The sequence below is a fragment of the Bufo bufo genome, chromosome 1 (assembly GCF_905171765.1).
Source record: "Bufo bufo chromosome 1, aBufBuf1.1, whole genome shotgun sequence".
NCBI lineage: Eukaryota > Metazoa > Chordata > Amphibia > Anura > Bufonidae > Bufo > Bufo bufo.
Genome location: NC_053389.1, coordinates 819129952 through 819143957, shown reverse-complemented (window position 1 = coordinate 819143957; position 14006 = coordinate 819129952). Strand labels below are relative to the sequence as shown.

General features: G+C 47.6%; 1 long non-coding RNA gene across 1 annotated transcript; it reads left to right on the top strand.

The window, feature by feature from the left end:
* The first annotated feature begins 1141 nt into the window (after window positions 1–1141).
* Window positions 1142–10658, top strand: LOC120986633. Its single transcript, XR_005775712.1, has 3 exons — window positions 1142–1278; window positions 2824–2826; window positions 10393–10658. It is a non-coding gene; the product is annotated as an uncharacterized LOC120986633 (long non-coding RNA).
* Window positions 10659–14006: the final 3348 nt, after the last annotated feature.

Here is a 14006-nt window from a genome sequence, read left to right as displayed (position 1 = left end):
AGTGCAATTGAACATTCACAGTCTGCATATGTGCATATATTTATGGCTTCACCCAAAAACACTGACCAGTTTCACTAGTCCTTTCCCATTTTGCCAAAGGTGTTACAAATTTGTAGTGGACATTCTTCGTACCTTTGCTTCAGCAAACTCATTTATAAGGTCTTTAAAGTTTAGCTGTCTTGCAAGTTCATGCTCATGCCATCCACAGATCCCCCCCATAACAGTCATCCACAGATCCCTCCATAACAGTGTCATCCACAGATCCCCCCATAACAGTGTCATCCACAGATCCCCCCCATAACAGTGTCATCCACAGATCCCCCTCCCTCCATAATGGTGCCATCCACAGATCCCCCCCATAAGTGTCATCCACAGACCCCCCGGCCCCCCCCATAAGTGTCATCCACATGACAGACCCCCCCCCCCCATAACAGTGCCATCCACGGATCCCCCGCCCTCCCTATAACAGTGCCGTCATGCCGTCATCCATATAGATCCCCCCCCGCCACTCACAGTAGTATACATTAATAAATCGGTGCAGCCGTGCAGGCTGCAGACAGTAACTTTAATTTTAGCACAGGCACAGCGCTCATCTCTTTACTAAAATACTACCTTACATTCAGCTCCTGCCTCCTCCCTCCACCCTCCAGCCTCCAGTAACAAGTGCGGGCGGCAGCGCTCACTCACTGACGTCACGCGCCTGCGCCGCCTAGTGGGAGGAGCAGGCGTGTGACGTCAGTGAGTGAGCGCCGCCCCCACACTGCCTGCTGTTACTGGAGGCAGCCCACTGACAGCAAAAAAATTAAAATGGCTCGGGAGTCGGCAGCCCGGGCCCCCCTGCCAGCCGGGCCCGGTACAACTGGGCCAGCTGTACTGGCCTATCAGCAGCCCTGCATACGGACTTACACTATTTTAAACTTTTATTAGTTGCAGGATATCCATACAAAAGGGTATTTGAAGCCCTTGGTTCTCTGTCAAAAGGGAGAAGGAAGAAAGAAAAATTGTTTGCATACTGACCTTGATGATATGCGCGGTCCGAACTCTATATTTTTACCTGTTTAAACGTGATTGATCCCGCAACACTTTTCGGACCTGCAGCACAGCATTGTTGCGGACTGGTGACTAATTTCTTTTATATCACATCCATCGTTCACATGATTTCTGCTTTCAATCACTGACCTCAGTGGTCATGTGTCATTCATTCACACATGACCACCGAAGTCATTGATTGGCAGTAGTGGTCAGTCAGGAGAACGATGGATGTGACACCATCTATGTGTACAGTGTTCATTTTAGGACATGGTCAGATATCATAGTCAAGTATCAAAATAATGCCAATGTGACACCTGACTCTGACACCTGACACCTGACACCTGAAACCGATACCTGACCCTGACACCTGACTCTGACACCTGACTCTGATACCTGACCCTGATACCTGACCCTGACACCTGACATCTGACTCTCATATCTGAGTTTGACTTATGCTCTTCATAGGTCAGGGTCAAAGTGAGAATGAGTTATAGATATATATTATGTATTTGTATGCTAAATCACACAACCAAAGTATGTCTATTGCTGAGCTTATAGCTCTGTGCCTAAAATGCTGTAACTAACACATTACAGTGTTATGAGCGCATAGCTGATAGCTCAGTGGTAAGGAAGGGAGCAAAGGATTTTAGGTTTACTGTGGTTTTGAATGCTACATCACATAGATGAACAAAAAGCCCAAGCTCATACAAGGCAAGCTGGTAGCTCAGAGGTAATGCTGTTGCCCCATGTCTAGGCTTTCTGAGTTCAAAACCCCTTTCAGCCTCTAACAAGTGTTTATATTTTATTATGCCCTAGATAAGAGGCAAATTTAAATGATGTGTGACGCTGATGTGTGACGCTGATATCTCACTTCCTTCACTTGTCAGTGTCACAAGGGATCTTAGGTTTACTGTGTTTTTTTCTATACTACATCTCATAGATCAAAAAAATCACCACCTTTGGTGTCTTGAGCTATAGCTCAGTGGTAAGACACTTGCTTTGCATGCAGTGTTCATGGGTTCAAAACCCCTTCCAGGCTTTTAATAAAATTTATATTTTATTGAGCTCTAGATCAGAGTCAAATTCAAGTGGTGTGTGATGTAAGTAGTCCTTTTTTATTTTATTAAGAGTACATGGGCAGCACTATAGTAAAGGGGCCCTGTGTACAGAGCTGTATCCTGGATTTTACATATCTACTGTATATATGTGTATTATACACCCAGTGTCTATAGCTTCACCACACTGAGATCTGCTCAGAAAGCTGATCTACATTATTACTGCTTTATCCACAGACACGATATATGATCATACAGATGGCAGTACTATGTGATAGCTTCTAAGTATAGAAAACCATGTGCTAATGTTATAGCTTGGAGGTTACATTAATGGCTTTGCAGGTTGAAGTCCCCAGAAAGACATATGTTTTTTTTCTTTAATAGCATATACTATAATAAATAATATGTCATTAACCCTTAGGATACCAGCGCTGTACATGTATGTCGCTGAAAACACGGTCACAAATCCCAGCGCCATACAGGTACAGCGCTCTGATCGGGCGGCCACAGGAGCTACTCCCGCCCGATCAGCTGCAGGGGTCCGGCAGGCACTAACAGTTGGACCCCTGCTGTATGCACCGGCATCGGTGAAAACACTGATGCCTGCTCATTAACCCTTGCACTGCCGCGGTCAGCGCTGACGGCTGCATGCGCGGTATCCCCGTGGTGCTGTGACGTCAGCCTGCCGTCTCGCCCTGTCAGTCAGTGGGGGGAGGGGTGTGTGTGCAGAGCACAGGGGGTGTTATAGAGCATTGCTCAGAATAGGGTTGCCACCCATACGGGAATGACCCGGACAGTCCGGGTTTGCAATCCTGTGCCCGGGTACAAGCCTTTGTCAGACCCAGGCACAGGATCAGCTGTGAATGATGGCGGCGGTGGCTGGGCACAGGGAGATGAGCGCTTCCATTGTGGAAGGCCTCATATCCATAGTCATCTGTATCGCCGTCCTCAGGACAGCGATACAGACGGCTGTGCTGCGGCAGGGGAGGGAGAGGCGTCTCCCTCCCCTGTTCCTCTGATAGGCTGCGGACCTTGTGCCTGCAGCCTATCAGAGGCTGGTGCAGGCGGCGCGATGATGTCATCACGCCGCCTGAGCTATACAGCACGGTACACAGGCCGGGAAGAGGCCTGCATCGCATCGTTGGAGGTAAGTAAAAGTTTTTTGTTTTTTTTTAGAGAAGAGAGGCACCTGAAATTGGCACATATGGGGGAAGGGGTGGAAAGAGGCACCTTATACTGGCACATATTTGGGGGTGGAGGAGAAAAGAGGCACTTGAAATTGGCACATATAGGGGAAGGGGTGGAAAGAGGCACCTCATACTGGCACATATTGGGGGGGGAATGAGGCACTTGAAACTGCCACATATGGGGGAAGGGGGGGAAAGAGGCACCTCATACTGGCACACATTGGGGGGGGGGAGAATGAGGCACTTGAAACTTCCACATATGGGGGGGAAGGGAGGGAAAGAGGCACCTTATACTGGCACATATTGGGGGGGGGGATAAATGAGGCACTTGATACTGGCACATATAAGGGAAGGGAGGGAAAGAGGCACCTTATACTGGCACATATTGGGGGGGGGGGAAATGAGGCACTTCTTACTGACACATGGGGGGGCATCTATGGGGAGCACTTCTTATTGGCACATTATTTGGGGGCTTCTACTGAGGCCACAAAGAAGGGGTATTTTATATGGGGGGCTCTGTGTGGTATTACTATTATCAGGGGGTTTATCTGTTTCTGCAGTATAGTATTGGGGAGCACAGCGGCACAGTATTGGGGGTAGTAGGATGATTTGTCCAGAAGATGGGAGGATGATGGAAAAGTAGTAAACTAAGATTTTTATTGTCAAACTGCAGAGACGAGAAATGGATGAAAAATGGTGATCTGGTCTGAAGGTCTGAAAGGAGAAGATGAGGAAAGAGAACATCTACATCAAAGGAGACGTCACTGGATGTAAGAGGTATGAGGCGCTGTATTTCTGTAGTGACGGGATCAGGGGCGTAACGATCGTGGTGCGACAGCGACCAGGGGTGGAGGTGGGACACGGGTGTGGCTGGAGGTGGGACATGGGCGTGGTTGGAGGCGGGACACGGGTGTGGCTGGAGGTGGGACGTGGGCGTGGTTGGAGGCAGGACATGGGTGGGGCCTGGAAGGGGGCCCTCCCTCCCTTCTGTTCAGGTTTGGCTTGAAGAAAAGGTGGCAACCCTAAACGCCATGCGCAAAACCCGAGCATGGTACAAAGAAGTTGCGGTCTACTTGGTGCAGGTTGCCTTGTACAACTCTTTTGTGCTGTCACTGAGTGCTGGCAACACAGGGACATTCCTTCAGTTCTATGAGGCAGTCCTCAAGGCCCTGATCTTTTCTGACCGGGAAAGAGCAGGCCGGAGTACCTCGGGAATTGGAGGCGCCCGGATCTCCCTGGCCAACACTTTCCAGGTGTGGTTCCCCATACTGGAAAAAAGGGACGGTCCCAAAAAAAGTGCAGCGTGTGTAACAGGAGGGGGATACGGAAGGACACCACTACTCAGTGTGACACGTGCCCCGATCATCCGGGCCTCTGTATTGACGGTTGCCTTAGGGAGTACCACACTTCCATGGAGTACTAAATTTATAATCCCCTTCCCCAGGGGCAGACTGACCGGTCGGGCACTTCGGACATGGTCCGAGGGCCCGGCCGGGATGGGGACCCGCCGTAGAATAGCATAATGTGTTATGCCCAGCGCCCCGATTTCGAATGTTATGCTGGCCTGGTAATGGTGGTAATGGCAGCGGGGCCCGGTGCAGTCACTGTATTCTATCGCACCGGGCCCCGCTCACTGTAATACTAATTTTCATATGTGAACAAGAAGAGAAATCCTCTGTGATCCCCTCCCTCTCTGTACTCACAAACTCAGTAGCAGGCCGGGCGGCAGCGTAACTCACTGACTTCACGCGCCTGCTCCGCCTGCTTCATTCATAAAGTGGGAGGAGCAGGCGCGTGACATCAGTGAGTTGCGCTGCCGCCCGGCCTGCTACTGAGTTTGTGAGTACAGAGAGGGAGGGGATCGCAGAGGATTTCTCTTGTTCTTGTTCACATATGAAAATTAGTATTACAGTGAGCGGGGCCCGGTGCGATATAACACAGTGACTGCACCGGGCCCCGCTGCCATTACAACACCAGATGCCGGCCCCCAGACCCTGTATTGGGGGTCATTCACTCACCGGACACTGTTATGGGGGTATCTGTGGATGACACATATATAGTATAAGGTGCTATATATGTGTCACCCACAGTGCCATCCACAGAGCCCCCACAACAGTGCCATCCACAGAGCCCCCACAACAGCGCCATCCACAGAGCCCCCACAATAGTGCCATCCACAGAGCCCCCATAACAGTGCAATCCACAGACCACCATTAGTTCAAAACCCACCAAAAGCACACCTTTTGGTTCAAAATATTTTTTTAATTTGGCTATTCCCCACCCCTCTTGTAATTGTTCCGCTACTTGTGGGCTGCGCGGGAATGAGTTCAGTCACTTCGGTGTGCTATCCCGTCCTGCAGCGCGTGATCCCGTGAGACCCGCCGCTGTAGGTCACGGGTCTCGCGGGATCACGCGCCGAAGTGACTGAACTCATGCCCACGTAGCCCGCAAGTAGCAGATCAGTGGAAAAAGTACAAGGTGGAGGGGACTGTTTCTAACAGAGGCTCACTAATGGACGCTGAGATTAGATCACCCCAGACGAAAGCATTGAATCAATGCTTTCCTATGGGGAAAAATCTGACCCTGGAGGTCATCATGCAGAGTGTGAGGACGTCCAGCGTCAGATACCAGAACAAAGGTCTGTTTCACTCCAGGAAGCCCTCAGGTGGCTGCCAGCCCCTAGAGGCCGACTTATTGCTGGAACGTAAACAATGCAGTTTCTCTAGAACATTGCAGCTCGATTTGCAAAAGGGACACTGTACCCAGACCACATCAATGAGCTGAAGTGGTCTGGGTGCCTTTTGTGTCGCTTTAACTTTGAAATCTTATTAAAGATTGTGTAGGGTGTGGCTGGAGGTGGGGCATGGAGGCGGGACAAGGGTGGGGCTTGCAGCAGAACATGGGTGGGGCCTGTAAGGGGGCCCTTGATTTATTTTGCCCGGGGGCCCTGAGGGTTCTCAAGTCCGCCCCTGCCCTTCCCCCATTTTAATTTATTTTACAGTCTTCACAGGAATAGCTGCAAAGTGGAGGAGAAAATTCAAAATCTCCTTTTTTTACACTAACATGTTCATGTAGCCCCTTTTATTTAATTTTTACAAGGGGTAATAGGAGAAAACGCGCCCCAAAATTCGTAGCCCAATTTCTCCCGAGTAAGGACATACCCCATATGTGGACATAAAGTGCTCTGCGGGCGAACTACATGGCTCAGACGAGAAGGAGCGCCATTGCGATTTTGGTTGTCCAAAATCCCAATAGCGCTCTTTCTCTTCTGAGCCGCGTAGTTCACCCGCAGATCACTCTACATCCACATATGAGGTATTTTCTGACTCGGGAGAAATTGGGCTATAAACTGTTGGGTGAACAAGTTCGTTTGCTCCACCATCAGATTCACAAATTGTTCACTGAAAAAAAAAAAAAAATGTCATATTCAGTGAAGCCCACTGTGTCTGGATTCCTGGTTGGCCAACAAAGTCAGGAATCAAGGGCTCAAAATCCTCTGGGGTACTCCAGCCAAGTTCACCGGTAGAGGGATCAGGTGAATTTGCCTGGTGGGCCGGAAAACTAGTACGAGCCCCAGGGCTGCTCATACTAGTGTGGGCCACAGGGTTCCTGGCACAGGGGGCTCCTGGCTCCGCCTGGCAGCGTCTCCGTCGCCTTGGGGCTCATCATCATCACTAGATGATGAGGAGAACGAGGATGACAACAGGAAAGTGGGGTCATCCTCGTCCTCACTGGGGCTCTCCGACTCCGAGAACTGGGTTGTATGCCTCCTCGGCCGAGAACATCCGGCGGGCCATCTTAGAACGCTAAAGGGGAGTGCGTGTGTGTGTAAAACTTTATTTAGTGTGTGTGTGGGGGCGGTGTGTTTTTATGTATACCCTACCCTAACCCACCCTAACCTAACAGAATCCCCGAAAAATTGCTCACAGCCCAAAAACTCGCTGATCAGCGGTGGGGTGGGCGATGCGCTAACAGTGGCAAGGCGCTCTTTTACAGCTAAGAGTGCCGGCCACAATCAGCGCACCTACAAAAAGAAAAAAAATGCGCTTGCGCCCCAAAATATGTGGGGGGGGGGGCAAGCTGCAGCACCCCTGGGGGGACGGGGGTCGCACAAGTTGCTGGGGACCCCAGACACCCTCAGATCTGGGTGCTGCACACAAAAAATAATTTTTTCACTACCCATGCCTAACCTAAAGCTCCCCCTAAATGTTTATATGCCAGATGGCACTTTATGGGGTCTCAGGGGCCACAGATGGCGGCGGATCGTGTGGGATGCAGATGGACCGACAGAGGGCTCCTCTCTTCTTACTCACACAGAAGTCTGTGGGCGGGGAGAGCGGAGCTCCAGGACGTGATCTCCAGGTCAGTCTCTCCAACCAATCACAGACGATCCTCACCCTCATCCTCCGTCACCGCCACCTTACAGGATCTGCGGAGGGTGATTGGTGGTGTATATTACACCACTGATCACCCTCCTATTCCGGGTCACCGGAGACCTGAATCACCTGGAAATGCTGCAAACCGCAGGTCTGAATTGACCTGCGGTTAGCAGCGATCGCCGGTATGGTGAAGGGGGGGGGGGTCACAGGACCCCCCCTCGGCATTGTCACAGGGTGCCTTCTGAATGATTTCAGCAGGCACACCGTTCCTAACACTGCCCGCCGTACTGCGGTGATCGGAAATACACAGGTACGCCCTGTGTCAATAAGAGGTTAAAGAGGCTCTGTCACCAGAATCAACCCTATTAGACCATACGTACTGCCTGGTAGGGCTCATTATGCTGATTATGTATGATAAATAGCTGCAGAGATTCATATGAATATTCTGAGCAATACTCTATAACACCCCCTGTGCTCTGCACACACACCCCTCCCCCCATTGACTGACAGGGCTAGACAGCAGGCTGACGTCACAGCACCACGGGGATACCGCGCATGCAGCCGTCAGCGCTGACCGCGGCAGTGCAAGGGTTAATGAGCAGGCATCAGTGTTTTCACCGATGCCGGTGCATACAGCAGGGGTCCAACTGTTAGTGCCTGCCGGACCCCTGCAGCTGATCGGGCGGGAGTAGCTCCTGTGGCCGCCCGATCAGAGCGCTGTACCTGTATGGCGCTGGGATTTGTGACCGTGTTTTCAGCGACATACATGTACAGCGCTGGTATCCTATGGGTTAATGACATATTATTTATTATAGTATATGCTATTAAAGAAAAAAACATATGTCTTTCTGGGGACTTCAACATGCAAAGCCATTAATGTAACCTCCAAGCTATAACATTAGCACATGGTTTTCTATACTTAGAAGCTCTCACATAGTACTGCCATCTGTATGATCATATATCGTGTCTGTGGATAAACCAGTAATATGTATATCAGCTTTCTGAGCAGATCTCAGTGTGGTGAAGCTATAGCACACTGGGTGTATAATACACATATATACAGTAGATATGTAAAATCCAGGATACAGCTCTGTATACAGGGCCCCTTTACTATAGTGCTGCCCATGTACTCTTAATAAAATAAAAAAAGGACTACTTACATCACACACCACTTGAATTTGACTCTGATCTAGAGCTCAATAAAATATAAAATATAAATTTTATTAAAAGCCTAGAAGGGGTTTTGAACCCTTGAACACTGCATGCAAAGCAAGTGTCTTACCACTGAGCTATAGCTCAAGACACCAAAGGTGGTGATTTTTTTGATCTATGAGATGTAGTATAGCAAAAAACAGTAAACATAAGATCCCTTGCGACACTGACAAATGAAGGATGTGAGATATCAGCGTCACACATCAGCGTCACACATCATTTAAATTTGCCTCTTATCTAGGGCATAATAAAATATAAACACTTGTTAGAGGCTGAAAGGGGTTTTGAACTCAGAAAGCCTAGACATGGGGCAACAGCATACAAAACCACAGTAAAGCTAAAATGTTTTGTGACACTGAGAAGTGAAGGACGTGAGATATCCGCGTCACACATCATTTAAATTTGCCTCTTATCTAGGGCATAATAAAATATAATTTTTTTTGAGGCTGAAAGGGGTTTTGAACTCAGAAAGCCTGGACATGGGGCAACAGCATTACCACTAACCTACCAGCTCGCCTTGTATGAGCTTGTGATTTTTGTTCATCTATGTGATGTAGCATACAAAACCACAGTAAACCTAAAATGTTTTGTGACACTGACAAATGAAGGACGTGAGATATCAGCGTCACACATCATTTAAATTTGCCTCTTATCTAGGGCATAATAAAATATAAACACTTGTTAGAGGCTGAAAGGGGTTTTGAACTCTGAAAGCCTGAACATGGGGCAACAGCATTACCTCTGAGCTACCAGCTTGCCTTGTATGAGCTTGGGCTTTTTGTTCATCTATGTGATATAGCATTCAAAACCACAGTAAACCTAAAATCCTTTGCTCCCTTCCTTACCACTGAGCTATCAGCTATGCGCTCATAACACTGTAATGTGTTAGCTTACAGCATTTTAGGCACAAAGCTATAAGCTCAGCAATAGACATACTTTGGTTGTGTGATTTAGCATACAAATACATAATATATATCTATAACTCATTCTCACTTTGACCCTGACCTATGAAGAGCATAAGTCAAACTCAGATATGAGAGTCAGATGTCAGGGTCAGGTGTCAGGGTCAGGGTCAGGTGTCAGAGTCAGGTGTCAGGGTCAGGTGTCAGAGTCAGGTATCAGGTGTCATGGTCAGGTGTCAGGGTCAGGTGTCAGAGTCAGGTGTCAGGTGTCAGGGTCAGGTGTCAGAGTCAGGTGTCAGGGTCAGGTGTCAGGGTCAGGTATCAGGTGTCAGGGTCAGGTGTCAGGGTGAAGTGTCAGGGTCAGGTGTCAGGGTCAGGTTTCAGGTGTCAGGGTCAGTTGTCAGGGTCAGGTGTCAGAGTCAGGTGTCAGAGTCAGGTGTCAGAGTTAGGTGTCAGAGTCCGGTGTCAGGGTCAGGTGTCAGGTGTCAGGGTCAGTTGTCAGGGTCAGGTGTCAGAGTCAGGTGTCAGAGTCAGGTGTCAGAGTTAGGTGTCAGAGTCAGGTGTCAGGGTCAGGTGTCACATTGGCATTATTTTGATACTTGACTATGATATCTGTATATGTGAGAAGGTGTGGGTTCAGAGCAACTCTGAAGCTGCAGGACATGTATAAGGTAAGCCTGGTTTTACACAACCCCCAGCTCTGAGTCAAACTTTTAAAATCTCATAATATCTTCATCATGATTCCTCTCATGTCATTGTCTCCATCTCTTTAAGGCTCATCCTCTTCCTCTATTTCCTTTATGTCTATTGTACATTACAGTAAAGTATAGGATAAAAGCTTTTTCTCGATTTGGTCAAGATTCCATTGGTTTCCTCCAACGTCTCTCTCAACAAACTTAAATTAATAGAAATCCCCTTTGACAGATGTCCACCAGGAAGGATAGGGGGGTCTATAGACATTTACATATATCCTTACTCTGATGTGTCTACACATGTCCATTCCACCATTTAACCATTAATAGGTCATCATGCTGATCTCCTGGAGTTAGATTTACCAGAGACATTTACCATGAGTGTCTGACCAGTAAAGCATATTTTCACCATAGACATGATGATCATTGTTATTAGAGATGAGTGAAGTTTCAAAAAATTTGATTCGGCTGCTTCGCTGAATTTTACAAAAAAATCAGCTTTGTGGCGAATTACATCACAAAGCGCATTTCTTTGTAAGTAGCGGGTGCAATAACAGGGATCAGCGATTGCGCCACTCCCCGTCATTGTAACCCTCAGATGCCGTGTTCATACATGATTGCGGCATCTGATAGTAAAAGTACAGTGTAAAAAAACAAAAAAAATAATATTTACCTGATCCATTTGCTTGGGACGGGCACTGCCATCTTGATTGAAGGTCTGGCGAAAATCTCGCTCGGGGCGCGATGACATACACGGGATTCCGGCCGAGATCTTCAATCAAGATGACGGTGCACGGCCCATAGCGAGCAAGTGGATCAGGTGAGTATTATTCTCTTTTTGTTTTTTTGCACTATTTCAGTTTAAATCGATTCACTACTACGAAGCACGAGGAAATTTGGCTTTGCATCGAATCTAATTTATCCTGAAATTCGCTCATCACTAATTGTTATCATTTAAGTCGTTTCTGGGATCCCAGCAACAGTTCATTTCATGTGACCTTATCAACAAAAAATGTATTGTCCAAGGCATGCAACCCCTTTAATGGATGGTAGACATACAGCAGATTGAAAAGGTTGTATGGGGGAAGAGGGTCATTCTTATTGATCCCTTGCTGCTTCTCTTTTGACTTTTACTGAGTCCCCACTGGTTTCTGCTTCCTACTCTCCTGTCAACACGCATGGAAATGCCTAGAGATGCCTGTCAGCCAGTTATTGGCCACAGTGGTGTTCAGCCCCAGTCAGTGGTTTGTTAAGCAGGCATCACCAGGCATTTCACGGGTATTGAGATTGGACAAGGATGACGAGACCAGACGGTTTAAGTAACTGTCAGGTTGGGGAGGGTATGACTTCTTTTTTTTAACACACTCTGTGCCCTTTTCCAGGTAATGTTTCTACTCAGACTACCCCTTTTATGGACTACCAACCATAAAATTGGGTGTATGCTTTAACAATATTTTTTTGTTAGAAGTATTTAAAATAGCCTAGACCCTCAGCCATCAGCTTTCTTTTACAAGAGAAACTCACAGCAAGTGTTCAGATCTATTACACCAGTGCCACAGAGAAACTAAACCATCCACCTGACCATTGAAGTCAATACTCAATCCTTGTAAAGCACTGGCATGTTGAGTCCTCCACAAATAGACATCTCATTCTACTACATGGTAAATGTTTTTCAGTATATCTTCTCACATGTTGGTTCCCACATGCCTTATCTACCAAAAGGAGAGTGAGATGACATACTAAAGGTTAGTTGGAGAAGGTAGATGTGTGGAGACATAACAGAGGATAATACATGTAAATGTGTAGATGTCACTTTTCTGGTGGTGGACACCTGCCAATATGTCAAAGACCTTTAAGTGCAGGTAGAAAGACCTCAGAGAGACAGGAGAGATTAACACCAACCTTCAGAAGATCGTATTATTCACCTATAGGTACAGAATGAGTCATTGCTCAGTCAGAACTGGTACACCAAAATTTGCTTCGATCCAAATTAATTTGCAACAAATCGCATTAAAAAACGGCTATTTCCGGGCTACATAGAGCCTTTATATGGGTGTAGAACACTGCGCCTTGCAGTAACACGCATAGGGAGTGTGCTGTGTGTAGTGAAGTAATACTGTGACTCAGTATGACATGCAGATGACAGGCGTCACTATTAGAATCACTGCACACTTCACTTATTTGGACAGTCACCGGGCCAAAACCGACCAAATAACTCAAGTATTAACTCAGCCTTACAGGTCGATGTTAGTGTAAAGATGATGCGCACTCCTTTTACAACCTCGTCAGTAGGGTTGAGCGTGAATATTCGAATTATGAATATTTATCTTGAATATCTCAACTTAGAAAATTCACAAATATTTTAACCCCTTAAGGACTTAGGACGTACAGGTACGCCCTGTTTCCCGAGTCCTTAAGGACCCAGGACATACCGGTACGTCCTGTGTAGTTTTGATCACTGCCGCACGGCCAGCAGTGATCGGAACAGGGTGCCTGTTGAAATCATTTAGCAGGCACCCTGTGACAATGCCTAGGGGGGTCCTGTGAACCCCCCGCATTGCCGATCGTTACAAACCGCAGGTCAATTCAGACCTGCTGTTTTAAGCGTTTATGCAAGTTTCTGATCCCTGCGGTCCGTGACCTCTGTGTTTTTGTGCCTGCGGGCGCAGCGGGGGGGGAGGATTGCGGGCGGTGCGGGAGGCGGGCGGGAGGCGTGCGGCAGTGTGGGGGCGGGTGCCCGATCTTCTGCCCGCCCCCCCTTTATTTTCAGGATGGCCAAGCGGTTGAATCAGAGTGTCAGCTCATTGCTGACACTCCGATTCAAACGGCAGACATCTGTGCAGATTTCCGCCGTTTTAACCCCTTCCATGCCGCGGTCCGTAGGGACCGCTGTATGGAAGAGGTGAAGAGGGAGGGAGCTCCCTCCCTCTCCCATCGGGGGACTGCTGTGCCTTTTTCAGCCCCCGGACAGGATGGGGTGACAGAGTTTGGGAGCCCTCCTTCCTCCCCTTCCCCGTGTGCTCAGTTGTGGCTTCTCAGGCATCCTGCTGTCCATGGTGCTGAACAGATCTGTGCTAAAGGCAGAGATCTGTTCAGACAAAGTGTGAGTAAAATACAGTGCAGTACACTATATAGTGTACTGTACTGTATTATACAGACATCAGACCCACTGGATCTTCAAGAACCAAGTGGGTCTGGGTAAAAAAAAATGTTAAAAAAGTGAAAAAAAGTAAAAATAAAAAAAACACATTTATCCCTGATTAAAAATTTAAAAATTAAAATTCCTTACACATGTTATATATCACCGCGTCCGTAACGACCCGATCTATAAAACGGTCATGTTACATTTCCCGCACGTGAACACCATAAAATATAAAAAATAAAACTATGATTAAATTTAAATTTTTTCTCACCTTACTTCCAAAAAAAGGTAATAAAAGTGATTAAAAAAGTCATATGTATGCCAAAATAGTACCATTCAAATCGTTGTCTCATCCCACAAAAAATGAGCCCCTACATGAGACAATGGCCCAAAAAATAAAAAAAA